Source organism: Petaurus breviceps, unplaced genomic scaffold (assembly GCF_028583685.1).
Source record: "Petaurus breviceps papuanus isolate PSGF00001 unplaced genomic scaffold, PetGlider_PUasm1.0 207, whole genome shotgun sequence".
Lineage (NCBI taxonomy): Eukaryota > Metazoa > Chordata > Mammalia > Diprotodontia > Petauridae > Petaurus > Petaurus breviceps.
Genome location: NW_027185850.1, coordinates 2,902,236 through 2,917,185, shown reverse-complemented (window position 1 = coordinate 2,917,185; position 14,950 = coordinate 2,902,236). Strand labels below are relative to the sequence as shown.

General features: G+C 41.4%; 1 pseudogene; it reads left to right on the top strand.

Annotated features, from left to right (window-relative positions):
- Positions 1-9,793: 9,793 nt before the first annotated feature.
- On the top strand, positions 9,794-10,757 carry LOC138164736 (retinoic acid receptor gamma pseudogene; annotated as a pseudogene).
- Positions 10,758-14,950: the final 4,193 nt, after the last annotated feature.

Genomic DNA, 14,950 nt, shown 5'->3' with positions numbered 1-14,950 from the left:
GTCATTTAGTCAACCACTCACTTAGTAACTCAATGATGCAGTCATGAAGTACAACAGATCAAAGTCCTCCACCCATGGGTCACACCAAGTTACAAATCAGTCACTACTCATTACCCTCTTAATGGGTAGTGGGAAATACACAAGCGATCCACCCCTATGTCACCAGTAAACTACAATTTCAGTTACTACTCAGTACCCCTGGAGAGGTCTTTTAATCTTAACTTGGGGCATGCTTTCAGCTTTCATGGCTCCTCTTCCATGTTCCCACCTTCTGCCCAAATCTAACCAACTGCCACCTGAGTTCAAAGGCAGACAGCTCCCAGCTCCTTGCCCAGCTCTCTGTGTGTTTCCTCCTCCACATTGGAGCTCATAGTGTCCAGTCCATCTGAAATCCTTCACAGTCTCTGTCCCTGGGAAGACAAGGCTTAAGAAAGCCACATGAACATTCATGCACATTAAAAAAGTGACAACAATATTTGTACAGAATACTGACACCACAGTCATGCCTCCACTGTCTTTGGCAGCTCCATCTGGCCCTCAGAAATCCTCAGCAGCCTCAGTAGCTCCAACTGGTGCTCAGAAGTCTTTAGCAGCTTCATTCTTAAAATCAAAACCACTTTCTTCGTGAAATTTCTAGTCCAGCAGCAGCAGCCCGGTCTTCAGATGCTCATCCCAAGAAGTTCTGACTTTCCCAAACAGGGTTTTTCCTTATATACCTTTTTGCTCCTCCCTGTTCAGCCCCTTCCTGTTACATCAGCAGTAGGGGTTCATACCTTCTGTTTCTTTAAGAGAGGCTATATTTGAATCTAGTTGCTAAGTACCTCCTAGCTTAGCAATACAAAGGGATCTTCAAATTTCATTACTATTACACAAGTTTTCCTTTTTATTATGCTGCCTAAATAACACACACACACACACACACACACAATTTCCTTAGACAAGAATCTACGTGGCACATTGAATAGCATTTTGTTCTTGGATTAAGGAACACCATATGTTTCACCCTCACATGGATGTATGACTCTGGTCAAATTAGTTAATTTAATTTACCCTCAATCTCCTCATCTTTAAAATGTACATAATTCTGTCACAGTACTATTTGGAGGATCAAATGCTGTTGCTGTTGACATTTTGTGCTCCCATTCAGCGTTTTTTTGCCGAATATAGTGGAGTGTTTTGCTATATCCTTTTCCAGCTCATATTATAGATGAGGAAACTGAGGCAAACAGGGTTAAATGATTCGCCCAGGATCCCAAAGCTAGTAAGTGTCTAAGACAAGACTTGAACCCATGAAGTTGTATCTTACTGATTCCAGTCCCAACACTCTATCCACTGTGCCAAGTAGATGCCCTTGAGGGTCAGATGAGGTAACCGATAGGAAGTGGGTTGTAAATCTTTTTTTTTTTAATTTACTATTAGTTTCCAACATTCACTTCCACAAGGGTTGAGTTCCAAATTTCTCCCCTTCCCCCTCCTCCTCCTTCCCACACATGGCAGCATGCAATCCAATATAGATTCTACATATACCTTCACATTAAACATTAGTCAAGTACTAAAGAAGAATTGTAACCATTGGAAGGAATAACAAGGAAGAGGAAAAAAAAAATTAAAAAGAGAGAGAGAGAGCAAGTCGTTTGCTTTAATCTACATTTAGACTCCTGAATTTATTCTCTGGATGTGGATAGTCTTTTCCATCATCAGTCTTTTGGAGTTGTCTTATAAACTTGCATTACTGAGAGCAGCACAGTCTCTCAGAGTCAGGTATCACAGATACAATGTATTTGTAACTGTGTACAATGTTCTCCTGGTTCTGTTCCCCTCACTCAGCATCAGTTTACATGTCTCTACAGCTTATCATAAGGTCCAATTGCATTTCTTATAGCACAGTAGTATTCCATTATATTCATACACCACAACTTTTTAGTCATTCCTTAATTGATGGGCATCCCTTTAAATACTTTATCACCACAAAAAGAGCTGCTATAAATATTTTTGAATATACAAGTCCTTTTCCCACTTGTATGATCTTTTTGGGATACATCCCTAGCAGTGGTATTCCTGGGTCAAAGGGTATGCACATTTTTATAGCCCTTTGGGCATCGTTCCAAATTGCTCTCCAGAATGGGTGGATTAGTCCACAACTCCACCAACAATTCATTAGTGTTCCAAATTGACCACATCTCCAGCATTTATCATTTTCCTGTTTTGTCATCTTAGCCAATGTGACTGGTGAGATGTACCTCAGAGTCATTTTGATTTGTTCTTCTCTGATCAATAGTGACTTAGAGAATTTTTTCATATCCTTATAAGTATTTTAAATTTCTTCCTCTGAGGGGTGGAGTCAAGATGGTAGAGTAGAAGCAGGACGTCTGTGGGGCTCCAGCTTCCACCTTCCCCAATTCATGTAAAAGGGGATTCTGAACAAGCTTTGGAGCTGCAGTAACCACAAAATGACACAGAGAAGCTAACCTCCCACTGAGGACAACCCAGCAGACCAGCAGGAATCAGCCAGAGCAGAACTCTGGGAGAGCCGAACCCAGGCGCGTGAGGTGGAGGTTTTAGCCCCAGCGTGGGTCTGACCAGCAGCCAGCCAGAGGGACTCCAGGTCACCAGCAGTTGTGGCTGTCTCCAGAATTATCAACACATAGATGCAAAGGACAAAGTGAGAAGTCAGTGCAGTACGGACTTTGGGACCCAGTAGTTGGGAGTGCATGGGCTTTTGTCCCCAGGGTGAGAAGCCTCTGAGGAGCCACGACCTTGAAGATGCAGCCATGTGGCAGCTTCAGCCCCTGGCCTGCAGAGTGTAGGGGGACCAAGTGACCAGTCTGAGGGGTAATCGCTCTTGCTTTTAAAACTGCTTGGATCTGGATTGCAGTCTAGGGTGGAGGTGCTGGGGTGTGTGTCCAGCTTGCCAGAGTGTGTGGAGGCTTCAGCAAGGGCACCAAAATAATACCTCCAGCAGCTGAGAAAACACCAGCGTTTGGTACGAAGCTCGGCTGTATCGTGGCAGAGTCCCACTGTGGCAAAAAGCCCAAAGGTCAAGTAATTGCATGTCAACATAACCAGGCAAAGGAAAAAAAAAAAGCAAACAGAAGATTCTAACATTAGATACCTATTTTGGGGACAAATAAGATTAAAACATCGAACAGGGGGAAGACAGTGAAGTCAGAACTCTTTCACCAAAAGCTTCAAAGGAAAATACCAGCTGATTACAGGACATAGAGGACCTTAAGAAGCAGATAAGAGAAGTGGATGAAAAATTGGGAAGAGACATGAGAACAATGCAAGAAAATTATGAAATGAGAGCCAACAGCCTGACTGAGGAATATAACAACTTAAAAAAACAGACTAACTCAAATGGCAAAAGAGACTCAAAAAGGCAATGAGGAGAATAATGCCTTAAAAAGCCAAATTTGCGAGATGGAAAAAGAATCTCAAAAGCTCACTCCGGAGAATCATTAGTTCAGAATTAGATTAGAGCAAATGGAAGCTGATGACTTTATGAGAAATCAAGATGCTGTTTAACAGATCCAAACAAATGAAAGAATAGAAAGCAAAGTGAAATATCTCATTGGAAAAACCACTAACCTGGAAAATAGATCCAGGAGAGATAATTTAAAAAATTTTGGACTACCTGAAAGCCGTGATCAAAGAAAGAACATAGAAATCATCCTCCAAGAAATTCTCAAGGAAAACTGCCCTGATGTTTTAGAACCAGAGGGCAAAATAGAGGTTGAAAGAATCCATTGATCACCTCCTGAAAAGAGATCCCAAAAAGAAAACTCCCAGAAATATAATAGCCAGGTTTCAAAATTCCTAGATTAAGGGGAGAATATTAAAAGCAGCCAGGAAGAAACAATTTGAATATTGTGGAAACACAATCAGGATAACCCAGCATCTGGCAGCTTCTATACTGAGGGATCAAAGGGCTTGGAACGTGACATTCCAGAGGTCAAAAGAGCTGGGATTAAAACCAAGAGTCACCTACCCAGCAAAACTGAGTATCATGTTTCAGGGGAAAATATTGTCATTCAGAGGAATAGAGGACTTTCAAGCATTCTTGATGAAAAAACCAGAGTTGAATAGAAAATTTGAAATTCAGATACAAGAGAAGCATGAGAAGGTAAACAGGGAAAAGAAATCATAAGCAACTTATAAAAGTTGAACTATTAACATTCCTACATGGAAAAATGACAATTGTAACTGAGGAAACTTTTCTCAGTATGAAAATGGGTATAGGCAATATAAATATACACACACATCTATATATGAGGGCATGTAGGCATATGAATACATATGTGAATATATGCTTACAGGTATACAGAGATAGAGGGCACAGGACCAATTTAATAGGTATGAATGATACTTAAAAGGTGAAATTAAGAGGTGAGAGAGGAATATAATGAGAAGAGATTGGGAGAGACAGAATGTGGTAAACTATCTCATATAGAAGAGTCAAGGGAAAATAGTTACAATGGAGGGGAAGAATAGGAAGGCAAGAGGGAATGGGTCAACCTTATTCTCATTGAATTTGGCTTGGAAAGGGAATGAAATACACACAAAATAGGGTATCTCACCCTACAAGAGAATAGGGAGATAGGGGATGAAAGGGGGGATGATGGAAGGGAGGACAGGCCAGGGGGGAGGGAAATTGGAAGCACCCACTTTTGAAAAGGAATGGGATCAAAGTAGAGAAAAGAACAAGTGGGAGGTGGGATAGGAGGGAGGGAAATATAGTCAGTCTTTTACAATGTATCTACTGTGTTAATGTTTTGCATTAGGCACACTTGTACAACCTATACTGAACTGCTCATCTTCCCAGTAAGGGTGGGTGACAAGGGAGAAAGAGAATGAATCTGGAATTCAAAGTTTTAAAATCAAACATTTAAAATTATATATATATATATATATATATATATATATATATATATACACACATACACAAAATATATATATATCATTATTATATATATATATATATCCTATTATTAATACTATTTTACATGTAATTGGGAAATAAGATATATAGGCACTGGGTCATAGAGATCCATTATGCCCTACAGGAAAAATCGAAAACGGTATGGAGAAAAATATGGGAGAGAGCAGATTGGAGGAGGGGATATCCTGTGGGACTACTATTTTGGTGCAGTGGGTAGGGGAAAAACGGGGAGAAAATTTGCAACTCAAAATCTGGCGGAAATGAATGATGTAAATGAGAAGTTAATAAAGCATTTGAAAAAAAAATCTTGCTCTGAAAACTTCATGTTCATGTCCTTTGACCATTTATCTATAGGGGAATTATTTGTATGTTTATGAATTTGACTCAGTTTTCTCTATATTTTAGAAATGAGGTCTTTGTCAGACACACTGGTTGTAAAAAATCTTTCCCAATTTTCAGCTTCCCTTCTATTCTTGGTTACATCGTCTTTCTTTGTACACAACCTTAAAGTTTAATGCAATCAAAATTATCCTTTTCACATTTCATAAAGCTCTCTATCTCTTTTTTGGTCATACCTTCTTCCTTTTCCATAAGTCTGACAGGAAAAATGTTCCTTTTTCTCCCAGATTGATTAGAGTATCAGCCTTTATATCTAAATCACAAATGGATTTAAACTTTACTTAGGTTTATTATGTAAGTTATTGGTCTATGCCAAGTTTCTGCCATACTATTTTCCAGTTTTCCCAGCAGTTGTTGTTAAATACTGAGTTCTTGTATCAGAAGGTGGAGCGTTTGAGTTTATCAAACAGTAGACTATTATGGTCATTGACTTCTGTTTCTTGAGTACCTATTCTATTTCATTGATCTACCACTTTACTCCTCAACCAGAACCAAGTTGTTTGGTGACTACTGCTCTATAATACAGTTTACAATCTGGTATATCTAGACATCCTTCCATAGCATTTCTTTTCCTGAATTCCCTTGACATTCTGGTCCTTTTCTTCTTCCAGGTGAATTTTGTTTCTATTTTTTTCTAGCTCTATAAAATAATTTTTGAGTAGTTTGATTAGTATGGTACTAAATAGGTAAATTAATTTAGATATAATGTGTATTGAAAATCTTAAAGCTCCATGTTAATTTTAGTTTTTTATTAAACAATGAGGGTATTATTTTAGAATTATTTAAAAGCAACAACAAAAAAAAATACAGAAAAAGAAACCTTGCACTTGTGTCATCTTCCTTCAATGAAGAAATGTTTCATTCTCATCAAAATGAGAGCCCTAAATCCTTGTGGTATTTTGATTTCAAGGCGTTCAGGGGGCATTATAAAAACAGTCTTAAAGAGAGACATTCTGGCTGTGCTGTTTGTGAGCAAACAAACATGTGACATTTTTGACAAATAGTTTTGGTCTGTACATCAATCCTGAATCCCTCTAGTTCAACACATAGAGTGAAATCCCGTATCGATGTTGTTTCCATGCCTGGCTCTTACATAAGACATCAGATATTTTTTTTTTCCATCACAAGAGGCCAAATCAGCTGTTATTTATGCCAATCTAAACTGCAGGGCTGCTGTCACTAAGAATCTCCAGTCCAAGGGATCCAGAAGGATGAGCATTTGCCAGCCAGTTGCTACTGTGGGAAAGGAGATTGAAGTGGCAACTGCTGAAAGAGCTGAAGTGCTTCTCATTGGGCATCCCTTGGCTTTGAATAGGAGACATTGAGTCTGCACTACCCAGTGCAGAATTTTAGTAGCTAGAACCTCAGTAGGGAGAAGGATCAGAGGATTTCCTTTTATTATGACCCCTAAGAAGAGAGAGAAATTGATGGTTACTACTGGGGTTGAAAGAAAGCTCAATCAGCAGAAATCCAGATGGAAAATGGACCTGGGGAGAATGGTTTCCCCTATAAAAACCTTAAGTGTGAATTTTCTTTAAATTCTGAACTTTCTAGGGTATTAGAATAGATGCTGTAAAGTCCACTGCTCCTGGTCCTCCCATTCCTGGTGCTGCTGCTGCTACTACTGTTACTATTACTACTACTACCGGTACCACTATTGCTACTACTATTGCTATATCTCTGATCTTAACAGAAAAGTTCCAGAATGACAGGTTCCCACTGACATGAGAGATCAGCAGTTGCTACCCAATTTATAAATAATTTCATATGTAATTTTACAATCACTGGCTTGAGTCAATGAAATATTGATTCACAAACCATTACCCATCAAAGTAGAATTTGAACCAGTCTTCCTGACTCTGAGGCCAGTTCTCTGTCCACTATATCTTTATGTTTCTCTCAATTAATATAGTAATATCAATCTGTTAAAAAAATAAGTTCATTTTTGGATAACCTTTTCGTCATGCCCTCATCTACTAACCATGTGACCAGACCAAGTCATGTGACATCTATGAAATATAGACAGATTTTGAAAATTAATTATTCAAAGTTAATTATTCAAAGAACAGTTAAATCTCTAACAGTTCATTGATAGGATCACAGAGCAAAATGTCAAAATGGACATGCAGTTGACAAAATGGTCAGGAAGTCCTAGGTTCAAACTCCTCTGTTATGTTTCCTAGGTGGGAGACCCCATGAAAGTAATTTCATTGCTTTAAGCTTCAGTTTCCTCATCTCTAAAATTAATGTTTGATTCAATGACATCCACATTCCTTTCCGGCTCTGTGTCTCCAATGCTTTGATGCTGAGTTCATCTGTCTCCATCACATTCATATATTTGTCATTTCTTATCAGTTCTACCACCACAACCTATGTTAGAAATGTTGCCTTCTCTGCACAAAGCCTTCAGTCTAGATCGGCTTCTTGTTAACTTTTGTCTGAATCAGTGACATTCTTCTGATTAGTTTTCTCTCTCCCAGTTCCTCCCCTCTCTAATCCATCCAAAGAAACATCCCGCCGAAGTGGGCATGGAAAATTCAGGGACTTGCCTTGGCTGTCCCCACAACTCCTCCAAACAACTTTTAATAATGTGTCAAAACAAATTCTGAAAGTGACAACCCACGAAAAATGAGGTGAAGCCATTCTCCAGCCCAAGACCACTTACATCACCTTTCCCTTTTGCATGTTTTCTTCCACTTCTCCTATATGACTTTTAAGCACTTCCATGAATTCTTTCTGAACTTGAAGCTTCTTCTTCCTTTCCTTTGCGGTTTTGCCCATAGGTGATTTAACATTGTTGTCCCCTTCTGACTTTGTGTCCTGGTCTTCCCTGTGACCATAATAACTTTCTTTGGTCAATTTCTTGTTTGTTTTGTGATCCTATCTTTTTTTGCCTTTTTCTTTTGGATTTGATCTCTACACCAGAAGTAGAAGGGGCATTGTCTCAGACTTCTTGTTTTAGTGGCTGCAGGTCCTGCCTGTTTACCTGGTGCTGCACTGATGTTGTCCTGAGGCCTGTGGTGGACTCTCATTACTAGTGTTGTGCTGAGGGGTTGGAGGTGGTTGGCACTGCTGGAGACTGTAGACATCTGGCAGCTAGCCTGTTGCTGAGCTGGGGTCCTAGTGCTGGTGTCTGGTGTGTGCTGAGGCCCAGTCGGGTGTTTCTGCATTTCCTGTGCTTATACTGAAGCATGTTGAGGTCTGGTCTACTTTCTCATCATCAGGAAGATGCGTGATTTGCCTGAGGCTACACTCAAGCATGTGGTGGTTCATGGAGATGGAGTGCTTCTTCCCCTGGCTCTATTAAAGCACATGGGGTCCTGCTCAACCACACTGGGGCTCAGGGTCTTCCACTGGTTTCCTGAGATGGGATTTGCTGCTGGTTTGCTGGAACGCTTCCCGTCCTGGAATGTGTTCCACTTTTACCCAAGTGAGACAGATCTTTCTTGCCAATCTGTCAAGTTTCTTGGGCTAAAAGGTTGTTTTGCCCCATCTTTTTGCTGGTTCTGCTATTCCAGGAGTTGTTCGGGGGGAACTATTTTATGGTTGCTTGAAAATGAATATGGCGAAGTTTCAGCAATTCACTTCTTACTCCACCATCTTCCCAAGGCAACTTGGGTCAGCCAGAAAGTTGTGTTGTGTGGATGAAAGTAGAGTTCAGTCCAGCTCAGACAGCACTCCAGCAAACCAAAAGTAGGTCTTGGGGCAGACTGAATCAGTGGCAGCAATGATGGTTAGTGGGTCTCTTAATCCACAGATGGTAAGTGGCTGCGACAATTGATGAGAAGGCGACTAAAGGGGCCCTGTTGTTGACAGTGGGGGCAGGACTCTGCTACATTGCCCACACTTCAATCGAGTTTGCAATCCTGGGCCTCAGTCCCAGGGCAAGGAAGAACACTAGTACAGCTTGTTATCTTCTTACATCAAACCACCTTTGGAAAGCCATAAACATATACATTCCAAGAACTATCTTTGAAATACCTGCACAAAAAACCCTGAAGCTTGGGACAGTGCCCCCCCCCCACTCCAAAATCATAGCCCCACTTTGGTATAGAGTCAGAAGTCGAGAAATAGACTGGGAAAATTAGCTAACAGCAGAAAAAGATTGTGACTATAGAGAATTACTGTGGTGACAGGGAAGATCAAAAACACAAACTCAGAGGAAGACAACAAAGTCAAAACTCCTATTTCCAAAGCCTCAAAGAAAAATATGAATTGGTCTCAGAGCATGGGAGAGCTCCAAACTGATGTTTAAAAGATCAAGTTAGAGCATAAGGGTGCTGGCTGGGAGAGGGGGTAGATTTCCTGAGGATTCCCAGGACCAGCCTCCCCCTCTACTCACTTCACCCCCTCCACCCCCTCTGCCCCAAACTGCAATGTACAATTGCATGGAAACATTTACTGGGACCCCAAGACAGCTGTATCAGGAGGTGTGACCCTGGGTTACCTTGCTGTGCAAAGCCACCATCAGCCCCTACTTCACCAGATATAGGTCTTTAGCTTGGGCACAGCTCATGAGTCTTTAATTGGTAGAGATCAAGAGTACAACCTCTGAGGAAATGGTGCCCGGGTAACCCTCATCCCCTCAGTCTCCCAGAGTCAGTAAGCCACGTGTTGTCTGCATCAACAAGACATTGATCACTATGGGGTCATTCCTGTGAGGGGTGCAAGGGCTTCTTTCAAAGAAGTAGCAAAATGAACATGGTGTACACATGTCACCGGGATAAGAACTATATCATCACCAAGGTGACCTGAATTATATGTCAGCACTGATGCCTACAGGAGTGTTTTGAATTTGGGATGACCAAGGAAGCTGTTCAGAATGACTAAAACAAGATGAAAAAGTAAGTCAAGGAAGAGAGTACTCCTGACAGCTGCGAGCTGAGCCCCCACTTGGAGGAGCTGATCACTAAGGTCAGTAGGGCCCATCAAGAGACCTTCCCCTCCATGTGCTAGCTGGGCAAACATGCAACAACCTCAAGTGCAGATCCCCAGGTGTAACCAGACCTTGGCCTATTGGACAAATTCAGTGAGATGAAACACCAAGTGTTTCATCAAGATTGTGGAGTTTGCCAAGAGGCTTCTAGGCTTCATAGGACTAGGCATCACCAATCAGATTACTCTGCTCAAGGCAGCTGGCCTGGATGCTCTGATTCTGCCGTCCTGCACTTGCTACAGCCCTGAACAGGACACGATGACTTTTTCTGATGGGATGCCCCTAACTTGGACACAGATGCACTACGCTGACTTTGGGCCTCTCATCGACTTTGGCCTTGCCTTTTCTGGGCAGCTATTGCCATTTGAAATGGGTGATGCGGAGACTAGATGGTTCAGTGCCATTTGACTCATCTGTGGAGACTGAATGGACCTAGAGGAACCAGAGAAGGAGGAAAAATTGGACTTTGGAGATTTGGATTGAATTCTTCAGTCATTTAAGTTTTCTCCATTAAGTTTTACCTATATGGCTCCATGAAAGTCAATTCACCTTTCTCATGGAAGTCAATTGGCTTTTTATTCTCATCTATAAAATAGGACTATTGTACTATATGGCCATCACAGCCTTGTCTAGCACTAAAGCTATGAGAATCTATGGAAAGATGTGAGTAAGAATCATACCGGAATAAAAAGAGTATGGCTTCCATCTGTTTGGGGAGAGGGAGATTTTACAATTATAAAATCTGTAATCCATCAAAGGATTAAATGTATATTTCTACACAGTCAGGCCAGTATTGGTGTAGTAACCCTGATAGAATAATATACCTATCCATGTAGATTTCTCACTTCTCAGGTGAGAGGTGTTGGCTTACTGGAAGCACTACGTCACTCAGTGTCTAGCTTACACTTGAGCCATAGCAACTATATGGAAGGAAGGAAGAAAGCAAGAAAAAAATCAAGTTCTCTCAAAAAAAGAAAGAAAAAGAAAATAGGATTTAAATGAAATGGATCATTGTTAACACTTGAAAAAGAAGAAATCTGAAGGTCGACTGAGTTGCGCTGGGAGGTGCATCTTCAGGATATAGTTTTACCTGATGCTGGAAGCGCACTTGGGGAGGATGCTGCAATGAATTCCTTTTCAGTTGTGGTTTGGACTAAATATTTGCTGTTGTTGTTGCCATCATTTTTCAGTCATGTACAACACTTCATGACTCCATTTGGGGTTTTCTTAGCAGAGATACTAGAATGGCTCACATTTTCCTCCAGTTCATTTTACAGATGAGGAAATTGAGGCAATCAGGGTTAAGAGACTTACCCAGAGTCACACAGACAATAAGTGTATGACAGAGGATTTGAACTCAGGAAGATAAGTCCTACTGACTCCAGACCTGACACTGTTTCCACTGTGTCACCAACTGACTCTAAACAATGACTGACATACCTTCTAACTTTCAGACAGTTTAGTTCTGTTATTACAATTAAGATTTTTCATGTTTTTGGAGGGGTCAAAGCAAGGCAATTGGGGTTACGTGACTTGCCCAAGGTTATGCAACTAATAAGTGTGTCAAGTATTTCAGGCTGTATTTGAACTCAGATGAACTCACTGTGCCAACTAGCAGCCCTGACAATTAAGATTTTAATTTTATTCTTTACCTACTTAGGGAAGGTGGGGAGATGGGGATGCATTGCAGCCCTCATTTTCTAAAAGGGCTGCCCAAATCACTGGTATTACAAATTATTATAAGTATTTGAGAACAACTAGTTCTGCCATCTCTGGCCAAATTGAAGTAAGACTAATACCTCTTTTGGTATCAAATTTAAAAGACTTGAAATTAGCTATCATATTCCAATAAGATGCCATGACAGAGTCTTATATTCTACAACACCAAAATGCCTAGATCTTTTGAATGATCCTAATATGACATCAACTCAAGGTTCTTCAAACTTTTGGGCATCTTCTCCAGTTAATAACCTTCCCAAAATATGTCATATGCTACTTAAAATAATGTCTATGCATTGTATGACCAAGGGAGGTTAGTGTAAGACTATGAATTAATTAATCCTTAATACCATGATGATACAGTCCATGACTTCTTTACCTATTTTGTTTGCCATACACACTGCCATATACCAAGTTTTCAGTCCACTAAGACCCCTAAATATTTTTGAGATGAAGTTTATTGAAATGATGGTAACTCATATTGGGTTTGTGAAGAAGTTGCTGATTTTTTTAATTCACCCAAGATAGGAAATTTGGAGGGACATATGATTTTGTTTGTGAGGCAAAGAGTTCTATTTTGGACAAATTTATGATGCTGAAAGGACAAATTCAAATTGTTTGTGAAAGTGCTGATGGAAGGAATAGAGTAAAGATGGGTGAGGAGAAACAGGAGTTCTGCATGGCTCGTGCTTTCACCTCTTCCATTTCATGGAAAAAATGACTCTAAACAAACTTTGGAGCTACAGAATCCAAAAAATGACAGAGAGAAGCTAAACTCCTGCTGAAGACAGTCTGGCAGGCCAGCGGGAAAGGCCAAGCCCAGGCCCAGGTTTTAGCCTCAGGGTGGCCACAACCAGACACTGGCTGGAGGGACTTCAGATCACCAGCAACTGTGGTGGTTTCCAGAATTATCAACCCATAGATGTTAAGGACAAAGTGAGAGGTAAGTGCAGTATGGACTTTGGGAACTGGGAGTTCTGGAGTGTAGTACGGACTTTACCCCTTGGAGGGAGAACCATCTAAGGCACAGCTGCTATGCACCTACTGCTTCTTGCTGCATCAGAGCACCTGGCCTGCAGATGGTAGGGGGACCTAGAAAACAGTATGCGGGGTAAACAGTCATGTTTTATACTACTTGGATCTAGATTTCAAGCTAGGGTGGAGGTCCTGGGATATGTGAACAGTTTGCCAGAGCATGTGGAGGCTTCTGAGAGGGCACCCAACTGATAGCTCTGAAAGCTGAGAAAATGCCAGCGACTGGGACAAAGCTCCCCTCTCTGGTAGCAGAGTCCTACTGTGGCAAAAAGCTCGAAACTCAAGTAATTCAGTGGCAACATGAGCAAGCAAAGGAAGAAAAGTAAGCAGAGCAATCTGATATTAGACTCCTATTTTTGAGACAAAAAAGATCAAAGCATGGAAAAGGAGGAGGACAGCAAAGTCAGAACTCCTGCAGGAAAAGATTTCAAGAAAAATATGAGCTGGTTGCAGGCCATAAAGGGGCTTAAGAAGTATTTTGAAAAACAAATAAGAGAAGTGGAGGAAAAATTAGGAAGAGAAATGGGAATGAGGTAACAAAATTATAAAATGAGAGTCAACCAAATAACTGAAGAAAATAACACCTTAAAAATAAATTAACTCGGCGGGGGGGAGTCAAGATGGCAGAGTAGAAGCACGACCTTCCCCAGGCTCCGGCTTCCACCTTCCCCAATCCATGTAAAAAGGGGACTCTAAACAAACTTTGGAGCTGCAGAACCCACAAAATGACACAGAGAAGCTAACTTCCAGCTGAGGACAGACCAGCAGGCCAGCAGGAATCGGCTAGCACAGCGCTCTGGGAGCCGAGCCCTGCCCACACCAAGGCTTTAGCCCCTGGGCAGGCCTGACCAGCCACCTGCCAGAGGGACACCAGATCAGCAGCAGCTGTGGCCGTTTCCAGATTTATCAATACATAGATGCGAAGGACAAGGTCAGAGGCCAGTGCAGTCTGGATTTTGGGACCCAGTAAGTGGGAGTGTGTGGCTTTTATCCCCGGGGTGAGAAACCCCTGAGACGCTGGCACAGCCAGCCAGCAGTGGCAGCTTCAGCTTCTGGCCTGCAGAGTGTAGGGGGACAAAGCACCAGTGTGAGGGGTAATCGCTCTTGCTTTAACCTGCTTGGATCTGGATTGCAGTCTAGGGTGGAGGTCCTGCGTTGTGGGTCCAGCTTGCCAGAGCGTGTGGAGACCTCAGAGAGGGCACCCATCTAATACCTCCGGCGGCTGAGAAAACCCCAGCGTTTGGGACAAAAACTCCCCTGTCTGGTGGCAGAGTTCTACTGTGGCAAAAAGCCCAAAAGTCAAATAATTGAGTGGCAAAATGAGCAGGCAAAGGAAACAAAGCAGACAGAAGATTCCAACATTACACTCCTATTTTGGGTACAAGAAGGAGCAAGGTATGGAACAGGAGGAAAACAGTGAAGTCAGAACTCCTGCACCAAAAGCTTCAAAGGAAAATACAAGCTGGTTACAGGCCATAGAGGACCTTAAGAAGCAGATAAGAGAAGTGGAGGAAAATTGGGAAGAGAAATGAGAGCAATGCAAGAAAATTATGAAATGAGAGTCAACAGCCTGACTGAAGAAAATAATACCTGAAAAAACAGACTGACTCAAATGGCAAAGGAGGCTCAAAAAGGCAATGAGGAGAAGAATGCCTTAAAAAGTCAAATTTGCCAGATGGAAAAAGAATCTCAAAAGCTCACTGAGGAGAATCATTGCTTCAGAAATAGATTGGAGCAAATAGAAGCTAATGACTTTATGAGAAATCAAGATGCTGTTAAACAGATCCAAACAAATGAAAGAATAGAAGGCAATGTGAAATATCTCATGGGAAAAACCACTGACCTGGAAAATAGATCCAGGAGAGATAATTTAAAAATTATTGGACTACCTGAAAGCCATGACCAAAGTAAGAACCTAGAAA